At 36.8% G+C, this 20,436-nt stretch overlaps 1 protein-coding gene across 1 annotated transcript in view; it reads left to right on the top strand.

The window, feature by feature from the left end:
* The window catches only part of DCC (DCC netrin 1 receptor), a 1,209,032-nt gene that overhangs the window by 915,005 nt on the left and 273,591 nt on the right, over positions 1-20,436 (top strand). The window lies entirely within an intron of this gene.

Raw genomic sequence — 20,436 nt, forward strand, 5'->3', positions numbered from 1 at the left:
TAAAATGTGTCTTGTTGTATTCCTCCTTGGGTTTATTTTATATGGTACTCGTTGTGCTTCCTGGATTTGAGTGAGTGGTTCCTTTCCCATGTTAGGAAAGTTTTCGGCTATTATCTCTTGGAATATTTTTCCTGTCTCCTTCTCTCTCTCTTTTCCTTCTGGCACCGCTATAATACAGATGTTGGTGTGTTTAACATTGTCCCAGAGTTCCCTGAGACTCTCTTCATTTCTTTTCAATCTTTTTTCTCTTTTCTGTTCCACATCCATAATTTCCACTAATTTGTCCTCCACCTCACTTATTCGTTCTTCTGCCTCCTGTATCCTGCTGTTAGCTGCTTCTAGAGAGTTTTTTATTTCAGTTATTGTATTTTGCATCTCTTCTTGTTTAAGTTTTCTATCTTGTATCTCTTTGCTCAGTGTTTCCTGTAAGTTATTCATCTTTGCCTCCAGTTTATTTCCAATGTCTTGCATCATCTTCAGCATCGACAGTCTAAAGTCTTTTCCCTGGAGGCTGACATTCTCCTCATTGCTTAGCTAATTTTCTGGGGTTTTTCCTTTTTCCTTCATCTGAGATATAGTTCTCTGTCTTTTCTTTTTTATAGGTTTTGGTGTGGTGACCTTTTTACAGATAATAGATTTGTAGCCTCTCTTACTTCTGGTGTCTGCCCCCCTGTGGCTGAAGTCGGTATGGGGGGCTTGCTGTAGGCTTCCTGATGGGAGGGGCTGATGTCTGCCCACTGGAGCCAATTCTAATCCCTCTGTTGGGTGGGGCTTAGTCTCTAGATGGGATTAGAAGCAGCTGTGTGACTGAGGGGTCTTTAGGTAGCCTGTTTACTGAAGGGCAGGGCTGTGATCCCACCTGGATTGTTGTTTGCCCTGGGGTTTCTCAGGCTGACTGACCTGATGGGTAGGGCCAGATTTTCCCAAAATGGCCACCTCCAGAGAAAGGCATGGCTGCTGAATATTCCTGAGAGCTTTGCTTTCAATGTCCTTCTCTCACGACAAGCCACATTCACCCCTCTTTTCCGTGGATGTCCTCCAAGAAGTGCGGTCAGGTTTGACCCAGATTCCTATGAAGACTTTGCTTTGCCCTGGGACCCAGTGTAGGTGAAAGTCTGTGTGCACCTTTTAATCATGGGGTCTGCATTTCCCCCAGTCCTGTGGAGCTCCTGCACACAAGCCCCACTGTCCTTCAATGCCAGATGCTCTGGGGCTCTTTCTCCCAGTGCCAGATCCCCACACATGAGAGTTTGATGTGGGGCTCAGAACTCTCACTTCCGTAGGTGAGTTTCTGTCAACCAGTTAGTTTTCAGTCTGTGGGGCTTCCCACCCAGGAGGTATGGGGTTGTTTATATCACGAAATCGCCCCTCTACCTCTTGATGTGGCCTTCTCTTTTTCTTCTGGAGTAGGATATCTTTTTTAAGGTTTCTGGTCCATTTGGGTGAAGATTGCTCAGTCTTTAGTTGTGAATTTTGTTGTTTTCAGGAGAGAAGTTGAGCTCCAGTCCTTCTATTCTGCCACTTAATCCTGTCAACCCCAACTGCAATATTTTTTAAGCGTAAAGACAATTTATCCCCAAGCCTGGGTTTACTTCTTCAGGAACCAATCTTATACTCATTTTTTTCCTTTTCTTTACTAGAACCAAAATTTAAATACTAGGAAACAATTGTATATGTTTCATATGTATATGAAATATATGAAATATACATATGTATATATAGGCTTTTACGATATGTATAATGCAATATGTATATATGTGTATGTATATACATATACACATATATGTATAGGCATATATATATACACAATATGTATATGCCTACAAACAAAACCCTCTTTTCAGCAAATTCTGATATGTGAAGGTCCATCCTGTAGTGGTGTGTGTCATCCTGACATAATTTATATTTTTTAACATCAGATGTAGACATAATGAGCTTTATATAATTCTTCTGTGCCTGGCCAGAAAGCTACCTTATAATACTTGGAGAAAGGATGGTATGGCGTGTGCTAAATTTAATGCACACTTTTAAATGTCTGTTGATTGTGGTTCCCCAGGGAAATATTTCAACTCAAGGGCTTACATAATACAATTATTTAACATAACTTACTCTCTAATAAAAACAGTGATAAATTCTAAAATATAAATAGAGGAGTTCATGTCATGGCACAACTGAAATGAATCCGACTAGGAACCATGAGGTTGCTGGTTAGATTCCCGGCCTTGCTCAGTGGGTTAAGGATCTGGTGTTGCCCTGAGCTGTGGTGTAGGTTGCAGACGCCTGGTGTTCCTGTGGCTGTGGCATAGGCTGGCAGCTGTACTCCAATTAGATCCCTAGCCTGGGACCCTCCATATGCCATGGGTGTGGCCCTAAAAAAAAATAAAAAAAATAAAATAGAAATAGAAACATTTTGCTGTATAGACATTTTTTCTTTTTTCCTTGATCAGAAGTTTACTGGTTGTTCTAAATTTTGAAGAAGGGTTTAGAATGGCTAATAATCACAAGTACCTTTAAGAAGTCAATACATTTATTTCTCTGAAATATTGAACTCCATCTCTGCCTGGAATAAATTTAACTATATTTCCATAAAATGAAAATAGTTGTTCATTTGTAGCAAAAAATTACAAATATTAGATGGTAATTTTTTTAAAAAAAATTAAGAATACATTGTACATATCTGTGAAATTTCATGATTTTTTTTTACTTTGATAAGTGTTGGGAATGAAAATTTCCATCAAGTACTCTATAGGTGTGGGGAAATCAGCCTATGACCATTCTAACAAAATTAACATAAATATATATCTGAACATCAAATAAAGTTCATTTCTGTTATTCTGAATGAGTTCAATATTATGCAGAATACATAATCTGAAAATGTATTTCTGTGTCTTAATAGTTTAACCTTTTAGGCATGATTTTTGGACAATTGACATTTTAAAGCAAGTTTAATAAAGATTTGAATTACATTTGCTTTAGGAGCAAAAGTAGCCATTAGGATGGAAAAGATGTGAACACTATTAATACTGAATTTAATGTAATAATAATCGAGCACCCAGTGTATGATGTGAACATCTTTATGCATAAGAAAGAAGAACTTAGGCACTATAGATGTGCTGTATAGTTATTCTAAATGTATCTTAATTTTTTATTGAAGTATAGTTGATTTTCAATTTATTAGTTTCAAGTGTAAAAAAAGTGATTCAGTTTTTATATATATGTATTATTTTTCAGATTCCTTTCCCTTATAGATTATTACTAAATGCGGAGCATAGTTCCCTATGTTAGATAGTAAATCCCTGATATTGATTTTATATATAGCAGTATGTCTATATTAATCTCAAACTCCTAATTTATCCCTCCCCCACTTCCACTTTGGTCACCATGAATTTGTTTTGCCGGCTTGTTTTCTGTTTTGTGTATAGGTTCATTTGTATATTTTTTTTTAGATTCCACATATGAGTGATGTCATATGATATTTATCTTTATCTGGCTTACTCCATTTATATGATCATCTCTAAGTCCATACATTTTGCTGCAAATGTCATTATTTTGTTCATTTTATGGCTGAATAATATTGCTTTGATTTATCTTTATAATCTTTAAAATATAGGGCAATCAAATATTTACTGGATTAGATACCCTAGCTTTAAATGTTACTTTTAATGCTGTTTAATAGTTTTGTGATGTTTATAATATCTTAATAATTTCATAAGAAGCTCTGGTCTTACTGATCTTGTTTCCTTTTCAGTTTGCACTGTTACTTTAGGAACTTTTATTTTATTTATTTATTTTTTAAGATTTTTATTTTTTCCATTGTAGTTGATTTATGGTGTTCTGTCAGTTTCTACTGTACAACAAAGTGACCCAGTCATACATATATATACATATTTCTCACATTATCCTCCATCATGTTCCAGCACAAATATTCTTTTTTATATATAAAAAATATACTCAAGAGTTGAAAATGATTTAAACTTTCTTATAAGCACATTCTCTAATTTTAAGTAAAATGTAATGATTCACAAAGCATATTCCCATACAAAGGCTAAACATATTTGGAAAACCCCATTGACTATAATTTTCTCTTAAAATTCACAGATGCCCATCAACATAGGAACTATGATTCATAAGAGTCTTTAAATTTTTCCAAATATTTCATAAATCCCATTCACCATGAAACCCTTTTACACAGAATGTTGGGAAGTGGTATTAAAAAGAACACTTCTCAGTAGTATCTACTAGGCAATCCCCATCAAACACCCTTGGCTTAGATTTTAACTGTAATTAATGGTCTTCTTCCATTATCTCATAGATGGAGTCAATGGCATCTCTGATTCTCTTCTAAATTTGGAAAATCTGATATCAGTCTTTCAAGTTCAGCAGAAGTAAGACCTGCTGCTCAGCAGTTAGCTCATTATAAAGTAGTTGTCAAATGGCTCTCCCTTTAGCTCAATAATACTTATCATTTTTCACTGAGCAGAATGAGGCTGAAAAAAATCAGAATGGACAGAGCATGCCATAAAGTCAAGTAATGTGATACGACCATCTTTCATACCCTGACAAAGAAGAGATAGCTACTTTCAAAGAAGGTTCTTGAGTACTATTGTGTCATATTTGGAGTTTGGTTTCAGGATTTTTTTTAATTTTAATTTTATATCTTCATTCAGCAAAGGTTGTTGAGTGTTTTCTATTAACATAATGCCCTGTATGTGCCCAGAAGTGAACCTGGAAAGCAAGCCTACACTTTTGCTAGTAGGAAAGTAGATCTATCCTAAGCTGAGCACATTCCATGTCAGAAGCAACTGGATGGCATTAGGGATGCAGTCTATGGAAAATCATGTTTTTCTTTTCTTCTTGAATGCTAACTAATGAGAACTAGGTCCTGAACCTCATTAGCTAAACTTTCTGAGCTATAACCTGGCTCAATATTACTAATAGAAATGACAGCCTGTTAGAAATTAGAGGGGGAAAGGTGCATTTTTACTTGTCATAAATAATTTCTGGGTGATGAGTTTTAGTCCTAAGAGTGTCCTATACATTGAAGAAGTATTACAGTTATAAAGGAAACCTAGAAAATGGTTAACTGATCATTATCAGATTCTAAAGAGATGTGATGACTGACAGCAAAAGAAGTTTCTTCTACTGGAAAGAATGTTTTAAGAATGTGGGGATCATTTTCATTTTCCCTCTCTATACATGACTACAGCCTCTTATTTTTCTGAATCTTAGCCTCTTCAGGGATCATCTTGGTACATCTTTGACCTTCTAGTATTAGTAGAAAGTTAAAAGATATTTACATGATATAGTTCCAGAAATAAATTGAACACTAAATAAAGCCTGAGGTTACTGTTACTGTAGGCTGATGACTGTTACATCCTCAGCTTTGACTTCTCTCGAGGGACTTTCAGAGGCTTTCGGTTCTCTTTGTCATCATAGCAACCCAGAACTTGATCACCCCAGTATAACTGACTCCTTTTACCCAAAATCCATTTGTTGATTGTGATATACCTCTGTCCTTCCATGTTTATCTGTTGAATATACTATATTTGAATATAAATTTCAATACCTTTTGTGGTCCCCCCCCCATCCATTCCTGTATTCCTCACCATTCTCTCACTGGAGCCCTACTGTAGCTCTCTGCCCTATGGATGCCTCTGGACTTACTTTTGGTCTTTCCTGATCTGGGGCATCTTCCCCACTTCTTCTCACTATTAAAATCTTAACCAAGCACCAGGACCATGACCTCAGATCCACATCAGTCATTTCCATGAAGTTATACTTTTTTTGTAGTCATAAGCATACATTTTAGTAACTGATCTCACATTATATTCTTTCTCTTCTGTGTGCCTCTACAGCTCATCTTTATTAATCATGGTGCCCTATCTTGGAGATGCTTTATTGCATTCCTCATCTATTGCATGCGCCACATAATAGGTGCTCTGTGAATATTTAGAAAGGCAGAGTGTGAAGCGACTAGAGAAGATCCCCTCATCCTGTTTGTCTTTTTTCATTGTTTGTTTGGTTGGTTTGGGTTAGGTTTCTTTTTTTTTTTCAATGTCAAGGATCAAATGAGATTGAGAGACTGAGAGATTTATTTCAGAACATATAAAGCTGAGACCCAACCCAAAGTCCCTGTTGCCTTTCTTATACTATTATTTCTCCTCCTCCTCCTCTTCCTTCCTTCCTTCCTTCCTTCCTTCCTTCCTTCTTTTTCTTTCTTCTTCTTCTTCCTTCTTCTTCTTCCTTCTTCTTCTTTCTTCTTCTTTCTTCTTCTTTCTTCTTCTTTCTCCTTCTTTCTTCTTCTTTCTTCTTCTTTTATTTTTTTGTCTTTTGTCTTTTTTTAGGGCTGCACTCGTGGCATATGGAGTTTCCCAGACTAGGGGTCCAATCAGAGCTACAGCTGCCAGCCTACACCGGAGCCACAGCAACACCAGATCCGAGCCACATCTGCAACCCACGGCAACGCCAGATCCTTAACCCACTGAGTGAGGCCAGGGGTCGAACCCACAATTTCATGGTTCCTAGTCGGATTGATTTCTGCTGTGCCATGAGAGGAACTCCAGCTTTCTTCTTTTTTTAAACAGCTTTACTGAGATATAATTCATGTAAAATAAAATTCACCCTTTAAAGTGCTCATTTCAATGGTTTTTGGTGTACTTGTAGAGTTGTGCAATCATTAACACAATGTGATTTTAGAAGGTTTTTATCGAGTACCCATTAGGAGTTCCCCCATCCTCTCCACCCCCAGCCCCAAGAAACTGCTAGTCTACTGTCTGTCTTTGTGGATTTGCCTGATATAGGCATTTCATGTAAGTGGAATCATACAAATATTTTTATCTGTTGCAATTGACTTGTTTTACTTACTAAAATATTTTCAAGGTTTATCCATTTATAGTTTGTGTCAGTTCATTCCCTTTTTTTGCCAAGTAGTATTCTATTATATGGATATACCACATTTTATTTTTCCATTCTCCAGATGATGCATGTGTGGGTTGTTTTCACTTTGGGGCTATAACAAGTAATGCTGCTATGAGAGTCTGTACATGAGATTTTGTGTGAACCTATGTTTTGTTTCTCCTGGGTGCATACCCAAGAGTCATATAGGTAATATTGTGACTATTTTTAAACTTTGAAAGATCCGCCATTTCAGTTCCCACCAGGAGTGTATGAGAGTTCCAATTTCTCTATATCCTTGCTGACATGTATTATCTGTCTTTTTCATTATATCCATCCAAGTGGGTGTGAAGGGACACCTTTTGCACTGTGGCTACAACTTTCATTTCCCTGATGGCAGACAATGCTTAGCATTTTTTATATCCTTTCTTTTAAAACTATCTTTTCCCTTACTTGACTGATTGTGTATTTTCTTTTCTTCCTTTTTTTTTTTGTCTTTTTAGGGCCACACTCACAGCATATGGAGGTTCCCAGGCTATGGATCAAATTGGAGCTACAGCTGCCAGCCTACACCACAGCCACAGTAACACTGAATCTGAGCCACATCTGCAACCTACACCACAGTTCATGGCAATGCCGGATCCTTAACACACTGAGCAAGGCCAGGGATCAGACCTGTGTGCTCATGGATACTAGTCGGGTTCATTAACTACTGAACTGCAATGGGAAAGAAATCCTGATTGTGTATTTTCATTCTAATATCTTAAAATGAGTATATCTCTGAGGAGAGCCACATATATATCTGGACCCCCTTGGAAAGGAATATTAGCAAACACCTTCCTTTGTTTACCATGATTGCTTATACTCATCAATTAGATAACTTTGGCTTGAGTAAAAAGCTTAACCAGTATTTACAACAAAAACTGTCTGAAACCCACCACCCATTCTGTAAAACACCCAAACCCATCTACAGTTATTGTCAAACGTGAGTGCATAATTTCCTTACATGCTAGGTTTGGAGTAGATAACTTTCTTGGTCCATTTTTCTTTTTCTTTTTTTTTTTTGAGGGGGGTGAAGGTGGTGCTTTAGCATGTAGCAGTTTGATGTGGGATCTCAATTCCCAGACCAGGGATTGAACCCAGGCCACAGTAGTGAAAACTCTTAATCTTAACCATCAGGGAACTCCCCCTTTTTTCTTATTTTACATCTGACACTTGCTTAAAATGTGTTGCTTAACTTTATTCAGAGCTGCAAGTGTTTTCTAATCTTATTTCCAAGCACACCTTCAATAATGTTAACAAGGAATAGGTGACACTTTATGCTTTGAATTTGTCAGGTTGAGTGGACATAACTAACACAAATTTAACTCTGTGACTAGCAGACTTTCAGAGTATGTTACTTAATAAAATCCAAACCTGGCACAGACTGGTTACACCTGAAGAAGATTCATTTATATTATAACCACAGATAAAGTTACTTTGCAGGCATAAAACAGTAAGCATTTCAAAGCATGCAAAGATTCCCCTGTGAGAACACCATATTGCAAACTTATTACTTTGAGGTAGCCAAAATCTTCCATTGTATCTATAATATTTGATTTTCACTTGAAAATCTAAAATGAGTTTGTATAAGGTCTCTGAGGTAAATTCAGTAAGAAACAAGATTAATATTAAGTGTTGTCTCTGGCTTTCTTTCAAGGGATCTTTTTCTCTGTGAGGGAGTCATTTCTTCTCTGCCCTGAAGCACCTTAATTTTTTACAGATTTGTAAAAAACAACAGCAATTCAAATTAGAAAAGATTTACACATATTCATATAAATAGAACATGTCGTAAACATGTTGAGTTTAGCCTCACACAGACTTGGGGAGGAAAGAAAACACATCATTCTAAATTAATCGAATTTAAAATAAAATGAATTACTATTGTATTAGACCCAGTGGATTAAAATTAAGAAATAGCTTTTTATTTCACCCGGGAAAATGTTAAGATATAAAATGCCTTCTTGCATATTCAATAAGCTCTTCGCAAGAATGTGTCTAATCAGGATTTCTCAGCCTTCAGTTTTCTCATTTGCAATGCTGTTCTCATCCTTCCTTTCTTCCTTCTCTTTGTTATTTGGCCTTAAAAAAAAAAATGACAAGATTCCTATCTCTGTCCAACTGCTGAACTCTCATAAGTTTAAAACGGCAATGTTTTTATAGGGGAATCGTGATGCTGTCACATTGATTTCAGGAAGCCTTATTTCTATTCTGTTTCCTCTTTTTCTAAGATGACAACTTGAACAGGGCGACTGGCCGCAGATGCTACCACTGCGTGTCAGCCAAAGAGCAGAGGACCAGACTTGGCCTGTGGGGAGGAGTTGTACAGAACGAGGATGGATAAGTGGGGGGGAAGTAAGGCTACAAAGACCACCTTTGGGATAGAGGCAATTGATCTTTATAGACTCTAGTCTCCAGGTCATTTACACCAGAAATGTGTTTTTATTTTTTATTTTATTTTATTTTATTTGTCTTTTTAGGACTGCACCTGGGGCATATGGAGGTTCCCAGGCTAGGGTCCAGTCAGAGCTATAGTCACCGGCATACGCCAGAGCCACAGCAAGGTGGGGTCCAAGCCGCATCTGTGACCTACACCACAGCTCACAGCAACACCAGATCCTTAACCTACAGAGTGAGGCCAGGGATTGAACTCACGTCCTCATGGATACTAGTTGGGTTCATTCACCACTGAGCCACAATAGGAACTCCTAGAAATGTGTTTTTAGAGGAAAGAATATTGTCTGTTAGTGAACAGAGGTTTTCAGCAGTAAGAGCTTCATGGGGCAAGTTTTGCTCAAGTTTAGAGTTCACAGTAAGATATCCAGGTTTTTTTTATTATTATAATAGAGGTTTGCATGTATGAGTGTATATGCATATATCCCTGCACTTGTGAATAAGCGTGAAGGATTAATGTTTTTGATGTTTAACAAGTTTGAGGAAATAATTTGTGTGTTTTTCATGTGCTTGTTACAAATGACAAAATATGATTTTAATGAAAATGTTGCACATTTTTATCTCTCTGTTGCACTTTAATAACACACATATACAAATTATTCCTGTATTTGACAAATCAAAACAGGCTACATACTGATGTCCAAGGTTTAACAGTAGTGTTCTTTTTTTACACCACCCTTGTGCACAAAGGCCCATCTAAGGTGGTGGTTTAAATAGTGCTGTCCCCTCCCTTTGTCACCAACCCAGGAGATAAAGCAAAGGCGAAAATTGTTCTGTATAAAGCAAAGGCGAAAATTGTTCTGTATATAAGAAACAAGGGAATAGAAAGACATAGACTGTTAACAATGGTAACCATGATAATAGAATGGTGATAATATTAATAGTTAATGTCTTTGGAATACCTACTCTGTGATAGGCACAATGCTGAGTGGATTATGCATATTATATTTTTGTTCCTCATAATAGCTCTGCATGGTTGGTACTGTTATTAATCCCATTACAGATGAGGAGGTCAAGGCAAAGTTGGATTTGAACTGAAAAACAGATGGCATTAGGATAGACTGAGACTAAAAATGTTGTAGGGGAAGGAGGCCTCTAGAAGAGAAGAGTAACATTCTTCCCCCCCCCAGCTTTATTGGGATATAATTGGCATATAATAAGAATAACATTATTTAAGGGAGAGGGTAGAAATAAGTGTGGTGCATTCATGAAATCATGAAGTATCCAGACATCAAGAAGGCTGTTCAAGCTGGACAGGGGTGGGTCACACTGCAATTTGTAATAGACAACCTCATTCTAGCTTAGTAGAAGAGTGAGAGATGGGAACAAAATCTCTCCACTTCTTACTTGTCCTCCCATTTCTTAAAGCAGACAGAAAATATCTATAGTTTGCCCACTTGCTCAAAAGCGTACTGAGCATAAATAAACTCTTGGCTCCAAGGGTGCTTTTGTTTAAACGTAGTAGGGGACTTGAGAAATCATTTTTAAACTGTTACAAGTTGTTTTGCAAATGTTGGCTGAATATTTTAACTATGATAAAGACTGCCTGTTTGAAGATTTTGTGATTTTTTTTTTTTTTTTTTGCTTTTTGATCTGGGGAGCAGGCCCAGGGCTGGTGATTATTATATAAGAAGAATAGGATATTCACAATCACCTTAAAAGCCTAATTATCTGTGATTAGTTATATGGGCTTAATCCTTGAATTTAGACAGGCCATATAATTAAAATGGCTGTTTTGAAGGCTTATTTAAAGAGATAAATGTCAACCTGCTTCCTGGGATTCGAATACTTGGTGACTCCTAAAACAATCAGAACAGAGAATTTTGAAATAAAAGCCATACTCCTTCTTACAGTTTTATCTTATATCTCCTGATGCAGAAAATGTAATTAGCTCCAAAATACCATATGGCACAGTGGCGCCAATTGTTAGTCTTTAAGAATTGTATTTTATTCCCCTAACCTCTGCAGATTTGATCTATGAGGATTTATCCAGAGAAGCTTTCCCTCTTCTTATGAACACGTTTCTATGGTTTTACTCCTATAATTTCCACTGAATATTAAGAGAAAGATCTTCAGTATTTCCTTTTCAATATAAGCAAGTAACACCTATAAGTGCTTGCTAGTCCCAGACCCTATGATAAGCACATTAAATTTATTTAATATCTTTAAGTTTCACCTCACACTGTGAGGTGGGCACTGTTACCCATTTCATGATGAGGGAACTGAGGCATAAAATTTTAATAACTGGAACAATGGAGCATAACTATTATGTATCAGAGCTCAGTGCTGGATCCACAAAATCTGGCCTGAGGACTTTGCAGCTCACCATTCTGCTGTCCCCTAAGGATCAGATTAAACCTGTATGCCAGCCGTATATAAAACCCAAGTAGTTTGCTTAGCACTTATGATTACTTGTTCCTATACAGGCCAGAAAAGCACTATGGAATGCAGATTTCCTAAGCAGTGTATTGGCATAGATGCAGATGACATATCCAAAGGTGATTTTTTTTCCTCTCTTTATTTTGGCCACCCTGTGGCAGATGGAGTTCCTGGGCCAGGGATCAGATCTGAGCTGCAGTTGTGACTTACACTGCAGCTGTGGCAACACCACATTCTTTAACCCACTGTGCCTGGCCCGGGATCAGACCTGTATCCTGGCACTGCAGAAATGCTGTGGATCCCCTTGTGATTAATTATATTACTACCTAAGCAATGAAGGAAGCAAATGTGTAATAGTTACCTTTTGCTCCATAACAAATTATACCAGCACTCTACGGCTTAAAGCAGAGAACATGTATTATCTCCCAGTTTCTGTGAGTCATAAATCCAGGCACAGTTCAATGGGAATGCCTGTAACTCAAGGTCTCTTACAAAGCTGTCATCAGGTATAGACTGGTGCAGTGGTCTCATTTCCAAGCTTGACTGAGGATGTTCTGCTTCAGAGCTCTTACATGTGGCAGTTGGCAGTGCCCAGGTACTTTACTGGTGTTGGCCGGTCATCAGTTCTTGATCCCATGGACTTCTCCATAGGGCACTTCACAGCACGGCAGCTGACTTCCCTCAGAGAAAGCCAGCAAGAGAGGCAAGTCATGACAGAAGCCATAGTCTTTGTGTAAGTATCAGTTTTACCATGTTCCATTCATTGGAAGTGAATCTGTAGGTTCAGGCCAGACTCTGCAGGAGAGGATTACATAAGGAATAAATCCAAATTAGGAATCATTGGGCTCCATAATTTAGGTTACTGCCAGTGTGTCTCCCCTTGCCTGCTTAAGTTAGAATTGTTTTGGAATAATAAAAGATCAGTGAACCTTTTGTATTCTTATCTGCTTTGATAGTTAATGGACAGAGCAACTTATTTTCACTTAAAGCTTCTTTTTAGGAAAAACCCATTTGTGTACTCTCCATTAACTGCACACTAATTTTGCCCACTTTGCCGTGTTGTGATAAAATGTTTTAATTATATCTTCCCTGCTTCAGAGTGACTGGTCCTTCATTATAGGGAGAGAAGACTTAGTATTTTGGCAGAATTGACTGGTTAATTTGTTTAAACAAGTAGTTAATTCAGGCAAGCAACTGACTTTGACCGATCTGAATCCATTTAGTACATGCCTGTTTAGCTGAGTTAATCAGAGGGTGTGTTCACTTAGCTTTAGTTAGAAAAAAACCTGAGAAGAAGAGTGAGTTTATCCCTAGCCTATTTTTCAGATCCAAAATAAGGGAAAATATAAGATTAATTAATTAATCCAAAATAAGGGAAAATATAGAATTAATTAATGAAGTTTTTTTCAAGACTACAGCAAATCATAAATTGTATTTTTCCATGTCAGATTATGTTTGCTGAATAATTATTATCATCAGAGAATGATACCAGGTTTGAGTTTTGAAACATCTTTTCTCAAGGAAATATCAATTGTCATGCTTTGCCAAAATGTCCTTTTAAAAATATGTCCATTTTTCGCCTAGTTCTCATTACAAAATAATCCTGACATGCAGGATGCATTGGTAATTGATTGACTTGGGTCACATTTGTTCATATCTCCGATTGTTTTTATTTCCTTATATAATTTATTTGTTCATTTGGCTATTCAGTCATTTATTCATTCAGCAGTCATTTATGGGGTGTCTGTTCTAGGCCAAACACAATTCTAAACACTGGAATGTTCCTCTAGCCTTTGCATAATTTTCAAAATATCTTTGTAAGAATATTTAGTGCCTTGTGCTGGATTGAGATGGCAAGATTTACTTCCTAATATTTTCATTAGTAAACAAACTTCAATTATATTATCTTTTCATTATTTCAGAAAAGCTTTTCTCTTAAATGGTATTTAAATATTACCAAAAACTGGAATTCCTGATGTGATTCAGTGGGTCAAGAATCCAATACAGTATCCATGAAGATGTGGGTTCAGTCCCTGGCCTCACTCCATTGGTTTAGGATCCAGCATTGCCAGGGACTTTCATATGCTGCAGATATGGATGTAAAAAAGAAAAAAAAATCACCAAAAATTGATATATGATTTTCAAGAATGATGATTCAGATGGAGATTTTTTTAAAAAAAGTCTTAACATAGACATAGAAACAGAAGTTAACCTGGAGAGAAAGGAACAAAATTATTGATGGGATCCAAACGTTGATTATGAGTCAGTAGCAAATAGTAAAAGAAGGATAATGATCCCTTACTAAATGGAAATAATTTAGCTTGATTATTCTGCATTTTCAAGAGCAGCAAGATCAACTACATGCAGACAAGTGGTACAGAGTTGTAAATTACATGTAGCGATGTTATGATTATATGTAAAATATCATAATCTCACTTAGCCCCATATAGACAAAAGTATGAGCACTCATCAATAATTCACCTTGTGATGATTTTTTTATAAGAAATTATACAAGAACCTCTGAGTTCTTAAATTAGCAAGAATTTTCCCTTTTGTGTTCTTACCATTGATGGTTCATGTAAGGTTCCTCAACAAGGGTATTCAATATCTGACCCATTTCACCATGATTCTATATATTGGTAATAGCTAATTGGCTGTATTGATTGATTTCAAATGAAACTTGATGGCTAGGAACTAGCAAATGATGACCTAGATAGGATTTATAGAGCACATGTCATTGAAATCCTTAAAAACAAACAAAAACTCTCCAATTATTCAATTAATAGTTGTGTCAAGAAAATCATTTGGGGAGTTCCCGTTGTGGTGCAGCGGAAATGAATCCAACTAGGAACCATGAGGTTATGGGTTCGATCCCCGGCCTCACTCAGTGGGTTAAGAATCCAGTCTTGCTATGAGCTGTGGTGTAGGTTGCAGACGCAGCTTGGATCTGGCATTCCTGAGGCTGTGGCGTAGGCCAGTGGCTACAACTCCGATTGGACCCCTAGCCTGGGAATCTCCATATGCCATGGGTGCAGCCCTAAAAAGACAAAATAATAATAATAATAGTAATCACTTGGTACTGTTTTCCACTTTAAAAATTAAATATTTCATGTTTGTTGCCTGATAGCTATCTATTTGAAACTACATTCTGGGTTTGGTTTATTGGGTTTCCTTGCCATTGAAATGATTGTTCTTCTACACATTACATTTTCTCCCCTATAATTTATCTCTTTGGGTAGTATCTATTTCATATATATATATATATATTTTTTTTTTAACCTTAGTTACTACAATATGAATGTTCTTTTCAACTCAGCAGTACTTTAGGCACTAAATCCTCTTGTCCAAGTGAGTTATCACAAGTCCACACTTCACACGTGTGACCCGGGGACCTCTGTGAGGCACCAGCACATATGCTCCCCAGCCATTTAGAAACCTATCCTTTCCACTGATAATATTGTGCAGGAAAGAAAAATCAATAGGGCCCCAGGCAAGCCTGAGGAAAAGAGTTAATTAAGGGATGTGAAAAAGAGAGGCATCACTGACAACTTGCAAGATACATTTAAAAGGAATGTTTTTCGAAATATATTTAGCAAAAGGATTGGTCAAAACAGGAGAAACCCTGCTCTGACTTCTCAAAGACACTATCATGTATTTCCTTAAATTTTAAATGCATTATAGATATATAAATTTATGTTAGTTAATTAAAAATCCCTTTATAATTTCAGTGAGGGCAGTGTGTGAAAGGGCCATTAGTAATTCTACAAAGGAATACTAACATGTTCTATCAATCATGGTTGGTGTGTAAGGGCTAAATTAAAGGAGTCTTGATTGTTCTACATCATCCAGGATGCTATAATCAAGTTACACTTCTGCCTCCTCAAGTTCACTTTTTATCTTATGTGGAACACACTATAGCAGGCGATTTATTTTTGTAAAGGTTTTCAATGGCATAGATTGTCACATGTTGTCATTACCTGTGACTTTTTTTTCCCCAAAAATGGAAGCTTATTAAGTACAGCTGAGAAGGGCAGTAAACAGATGAAAATAGTCTCCCTAAATTAAAAAATCGTGTATTTTCAAAGTTGAATAACTTTCAAGTTTCACATGCAGAGAAAATGCTGGGAGTTGTATTTGGATATCTTGAAATGCCGAGAGCAATGAGCAGACACACAGACATTACAGATTAGCCGTAGGTCAATTCCCATATGTATGCAGTCCCCATACAGTCACACATTCTGGTTCTGATTCCTCCTTTGAGGCACAAGCAAATGGCCACATTCTTTGTCGTGGTGACCATGCATGGTGTTGAACAACAGTGGCGTGTTTAAACATCCCTTCAAGTAACTGTACGGAACACTGAGGACACAAGTTGCATCTCTGTTCTTTACCTCGTGTCTCATGATTTCAGTGGGACTGGGGATTATATATGGCACCAGCAGAAGCTGTGGTGTTCAAAGGGTGCTGTTGATATTGACAAGCCTGGAATCTCTGACTGAAGGAGACCAAAACACTGAGCTGGATCTGTAGTAGAGGAAAATATAGGCCGTCCAATGCTGTCTTCAACACTATATGCTGATTTTTTAAAGAAACTGCATATCAGAGAGTTGTCAGTGTAGACTAGATTTTATTTATTCCTTTATTATTTTGCATTCCAGACCATACCCATTAAAGAACTTATATGGGAAACCTCAAGTGTACTTAAATATTTGACCTTGGTTACACATTCTCTTTAGGATTGACAGGTAGGATGAATCTGAGAACTTTATATTTTGGAACAATTATGCCTCTTTTTTTTTTCCCCTCATGCTTCCTGTTTGGTCTCGAGTCTTGTTGCTAGCAGTGATAGCATTTCTTCTTTCTGGGTTTTTACCTCCTTTTATCTTTTTCCCTTTGTCTCTCATCTTCCTTCTATCTTTTTGTCAGCATCTGACATGTCAATAATCAAATATGCCTTTTTTAAAGCTGAAGATATTTGCACTTGCTCTTCCTTCAGCTTTGGACAGCTTTCCTCCAGATCATCAGTGCTCAACCCCAAGACCTTACCCAAATTTTAAGCTAAAACAGCATCCCTTGTCACCCGCCATTGCTCTCAATTGAGTACCCTTATCTGACTTAATAAAATATTGTATATTTTGTAATTGCCTTCTGTACTTATGAATTTGTTTTCTCATATCAAAATGTAAGTTCCTTAAGGCAAGGGCTCTGTCTTGGTAACCTTCATGGTCCACAGATGTCAGAATTGGGCCAAGTGAATAAAGTATGCCACTCTGTCTCCATAGGCTATGGTTTTTAACTCCATTATCATTTGCTTCCATATAATTGTGTTTATAGCCCAAATTCTTTGGGAGCACAGGAGGAAGAACTGTTACTTCTAAGTAGGAATTTAGGGGAAGAAGAAGATTAAGGGAAACCTTAAGGAGGATGTGACATCTGAACTGATGTTAAGGAAGGTAAAGGAGTGGTGGAGAAGTAGAAGAAATGTTTACCGGGTGAGGGAAATTTTTCACTAAAACCATACAAGAATAAGTAATGGCAAGTCAACATGTATGGCAGGTATGTTAGGGAATCTGGTGAGTGGAGAAGGGAGAGAAATGATTGGATAGTAGTTTGAGTAAAGTTTACAAAGAGCCTTGGATGCCAGGCTAAGAAGATGAAATGTTTGCTTTATGGGCAAAGATGTCACTACAAGTTGTATAGAGACTAGACAGATCTACTCCTGAAGTTAGTTTGGATATTATTTTTAGTGGAATAAGGAGAGTTTAGTTTGAAAAGCTCATGTGAACTCCTACCCATATTACAGATGGCTGTGCTTCCTGATTTCTCTCAGGAACTGGAAACCTAAAATGCATTGCCATTTGCTTTTAAAACAAACTCCCTAAGCCTTTCTTGGTCCAAATGTGGTGTCTTGACAGCAGCATCAACATCAGCAACACCTAGAATCTTGTTAGAAATACAGTCTCAAGCTTCAGATTCATCCAACTAAATTCAAATCTGCGTTTAACAAAACTCTCCAGGTGATTGTTTTGCAAGTTACAGTGAGCAAAACATTGAACCCTAGGCATTTGCATCTTGGATAGGGTATATTCTGATGCAAGGCTGCAACTCCCAAATCTTGTCCTGTAGCTGGAAAACCCAACTGCACTGAAAATTTCAAATTGCAAGTCAATGCAAATAAAGAGAATTAGTTTTGATGCCTCTAGTGCATTCTCAAGTTAGCAAGGAATGCATAGAAAGTAAAAGAAAGATCAGCTTTGCTGAACAGTGGAATTAGTTGAGGTTGTAATTGCCTTCTCATTGCAGGAGATAAAACATAACATCCCCAAAACTGGTAGAGAATAATATAAGCCTATTCATTCATTCAAGGGCTTGATTCTAAGCTTAAGGCTGTCACTGCTATGCAAGTCCTAAGAAAGTAAAGGTTATTGTACACTAGAGCCAGAGAAGGCTTGACTTTTTTTTTTTCCCGCTCTCAGTCATCAGTACAATTACTAGAAAATTAAACTGACCTTTAAAAAATTCAGTCAACTGCAGTATCTCCCCCGGCCCTAAATTCTACAATCTGACTGAACATGTCACAAGAACAAGTTCTTTAATTGGTTTTAAATTAGTGGTCTTTTCATTCAACCCTTTTTCCAGCTTCCTCCAGTTCACTGGGTTGTAGTGTAGCACAGAAAAATGGGAGCAAAAGTTTTTTCCAAAGACTATGCCATTATAGTCAAGTGGAAAGAAAAATGCCTATTTTGAGAAAGTGGTCATGAGAGTGCAGTCAGCAACAACATACTAAAAAATCAAGCAGCACTAGAGAAGATCTCTTTAATTTCCTGTTGCTTTTGCTTTTCAGGTAGGTCTAGTGTTTCTAGAGCAGATATGATTGTGGATCCAAAAGGATAGTCCCTGGTAGTGTGCATGACCAAATTTTGTTGACTTTAATTTTTAGAAGTCAAACTGTAATAGTTTTTCTCCTTTTCTATTATTTCAGCAATGCAAATAAAGACATTCTTCATGAATTATAGCAAGTATTTTAAAGAATAGGTTATTTTAAGCCATTGAGAAAGCATGACTTTTAAACAAATTTAAAAATATGAGTTCCATATAAATATAAAATGAACATATCAAACATTTTATTCATCTCATTAGTTAATGACAGAACTAGGAGGATGACAAAGGCTGGTATTTATGGGCACTTTAATAAAGGGATGTTAGAATAAAATTGCTAGGAGAATTATGAAATTGCTTAATGTCCATTGGGGTAATAAACTATAAATTTTGACATGTTCTTCCATGCTGGACAGAAATTATTTGCATTTCTACTAGACAGAAATTCCACAAGTTAAGCCTAAACTTCACTATGCTGGGGTCCTTTGACCAATAGCAAATAGTAAGTTTAATAAAGTATGTTCCCCTGGATAGTGAAATGATCTTTGTACCGGCCCATTAAATCCCCATGGAAAAAAATGTCACCCATTTTTTCCCCCTTATTTCCAAGTTTTAAATATTTTTAATAACTGTTTGTCTTTAGACAGATCAGAAATGTAGTTCACTGTCTATTCTGCCTGTTTTGTTTTGATTGGAATCAGTAAACAATAACTTTGTTCTCCTGAATCCCTTGTAAAGTAAGAGCAATACTAAATTATTCTAAGTATCTTCCTTCCTTTAGTAATATTTCTATTCTAGGACACGCCTAATGCCATGTGGCCCTCTAAAGTTATGGACCAGCTAGAATTTATTGATGAGGCTCAAGTGAGAGATGATTACAGCTGAACCACAGTGATAATCATGCAAATGGAAAGGAAGGATGGGTTTGAGATTTACCTAGAGAACAGAGTCAATAAGACCTCAGGCCTGCTTGGGTATAAAGAAGTCTGGGAAAGGAAAGAGCCAAAATTGATGGTGGGATTACATTAGGAATAAATATGATCTTTGACATTTTGTGTTCAATATACCATGAAACATTGGAGTTAAGATGTTGATGAAGGAGGTAGAAATTTTATTCTGGGACTTAGGTCAGTATTGGAACCAGGTATATAGCTTTGCTAGGTACCTCTTGATGGTGATAGTTGAAGCCATGGAACCTGATTTAAAAACAGTTTCTTGCAGAGAATGTACAATGATAGAGATAAAGGACCTGAGATTCAACCCAGATAATCAGTGCTTGATACTAGAATATGAAGAGGCAATGAGGAAAGAGCAGTCAGGAAATAAGAGTATTTGAATGTGGCAATCCAAATGCATGCAAACTACTTTGCAAACATATGCAAAGAAATAGAGTACTTTCAACACACATACAGAAATTAATTTTAATTTCCCAAATATTAATATTTCATGCTTCTTCCTAAATTATCACAGTCAATCTTTTTTTAAGTAATGTATCATCTGTCACAGGTCTATGAAATTATTAAGAGTAGAAATGAGGTGTTCCTTTAAAACAAGATGCAACTGAGTCTTACCTGTCTGAGAAATTTAGGAAAAAAAGGCAAAGAAAATAGATTTTGAGGAATACAGGTGGCCTTAGAGCCATTCACCATTTAGTCTTTTTTGAGATTTGGGCTGCCTCAGTATTTGATGCATGTAGAATGGAATTGTCTAACCTGTGCATGGTGTTTGAATTGGCTCTTGAGAGCCATAGAAACTGTGGATGGATCATTCTTTTCCAAAGTACATTTCATT

Source organism: Phacochoerus africanus, chromosome 2 (genome assembly GCF_016906955.1).
Source record: "Phacochoerus africanus isolate WHEZ1 chromosome 2, ROS_Pafr_v1, whole genome shotgun sequence".
In the NCBI taxonomy this organism is placed as follows: Eukaryota; Metazoa; Chordata; class Mammalia; order Artiodactyla; family Suidae; genus Phacochoerus; species Phacochoerus africanus.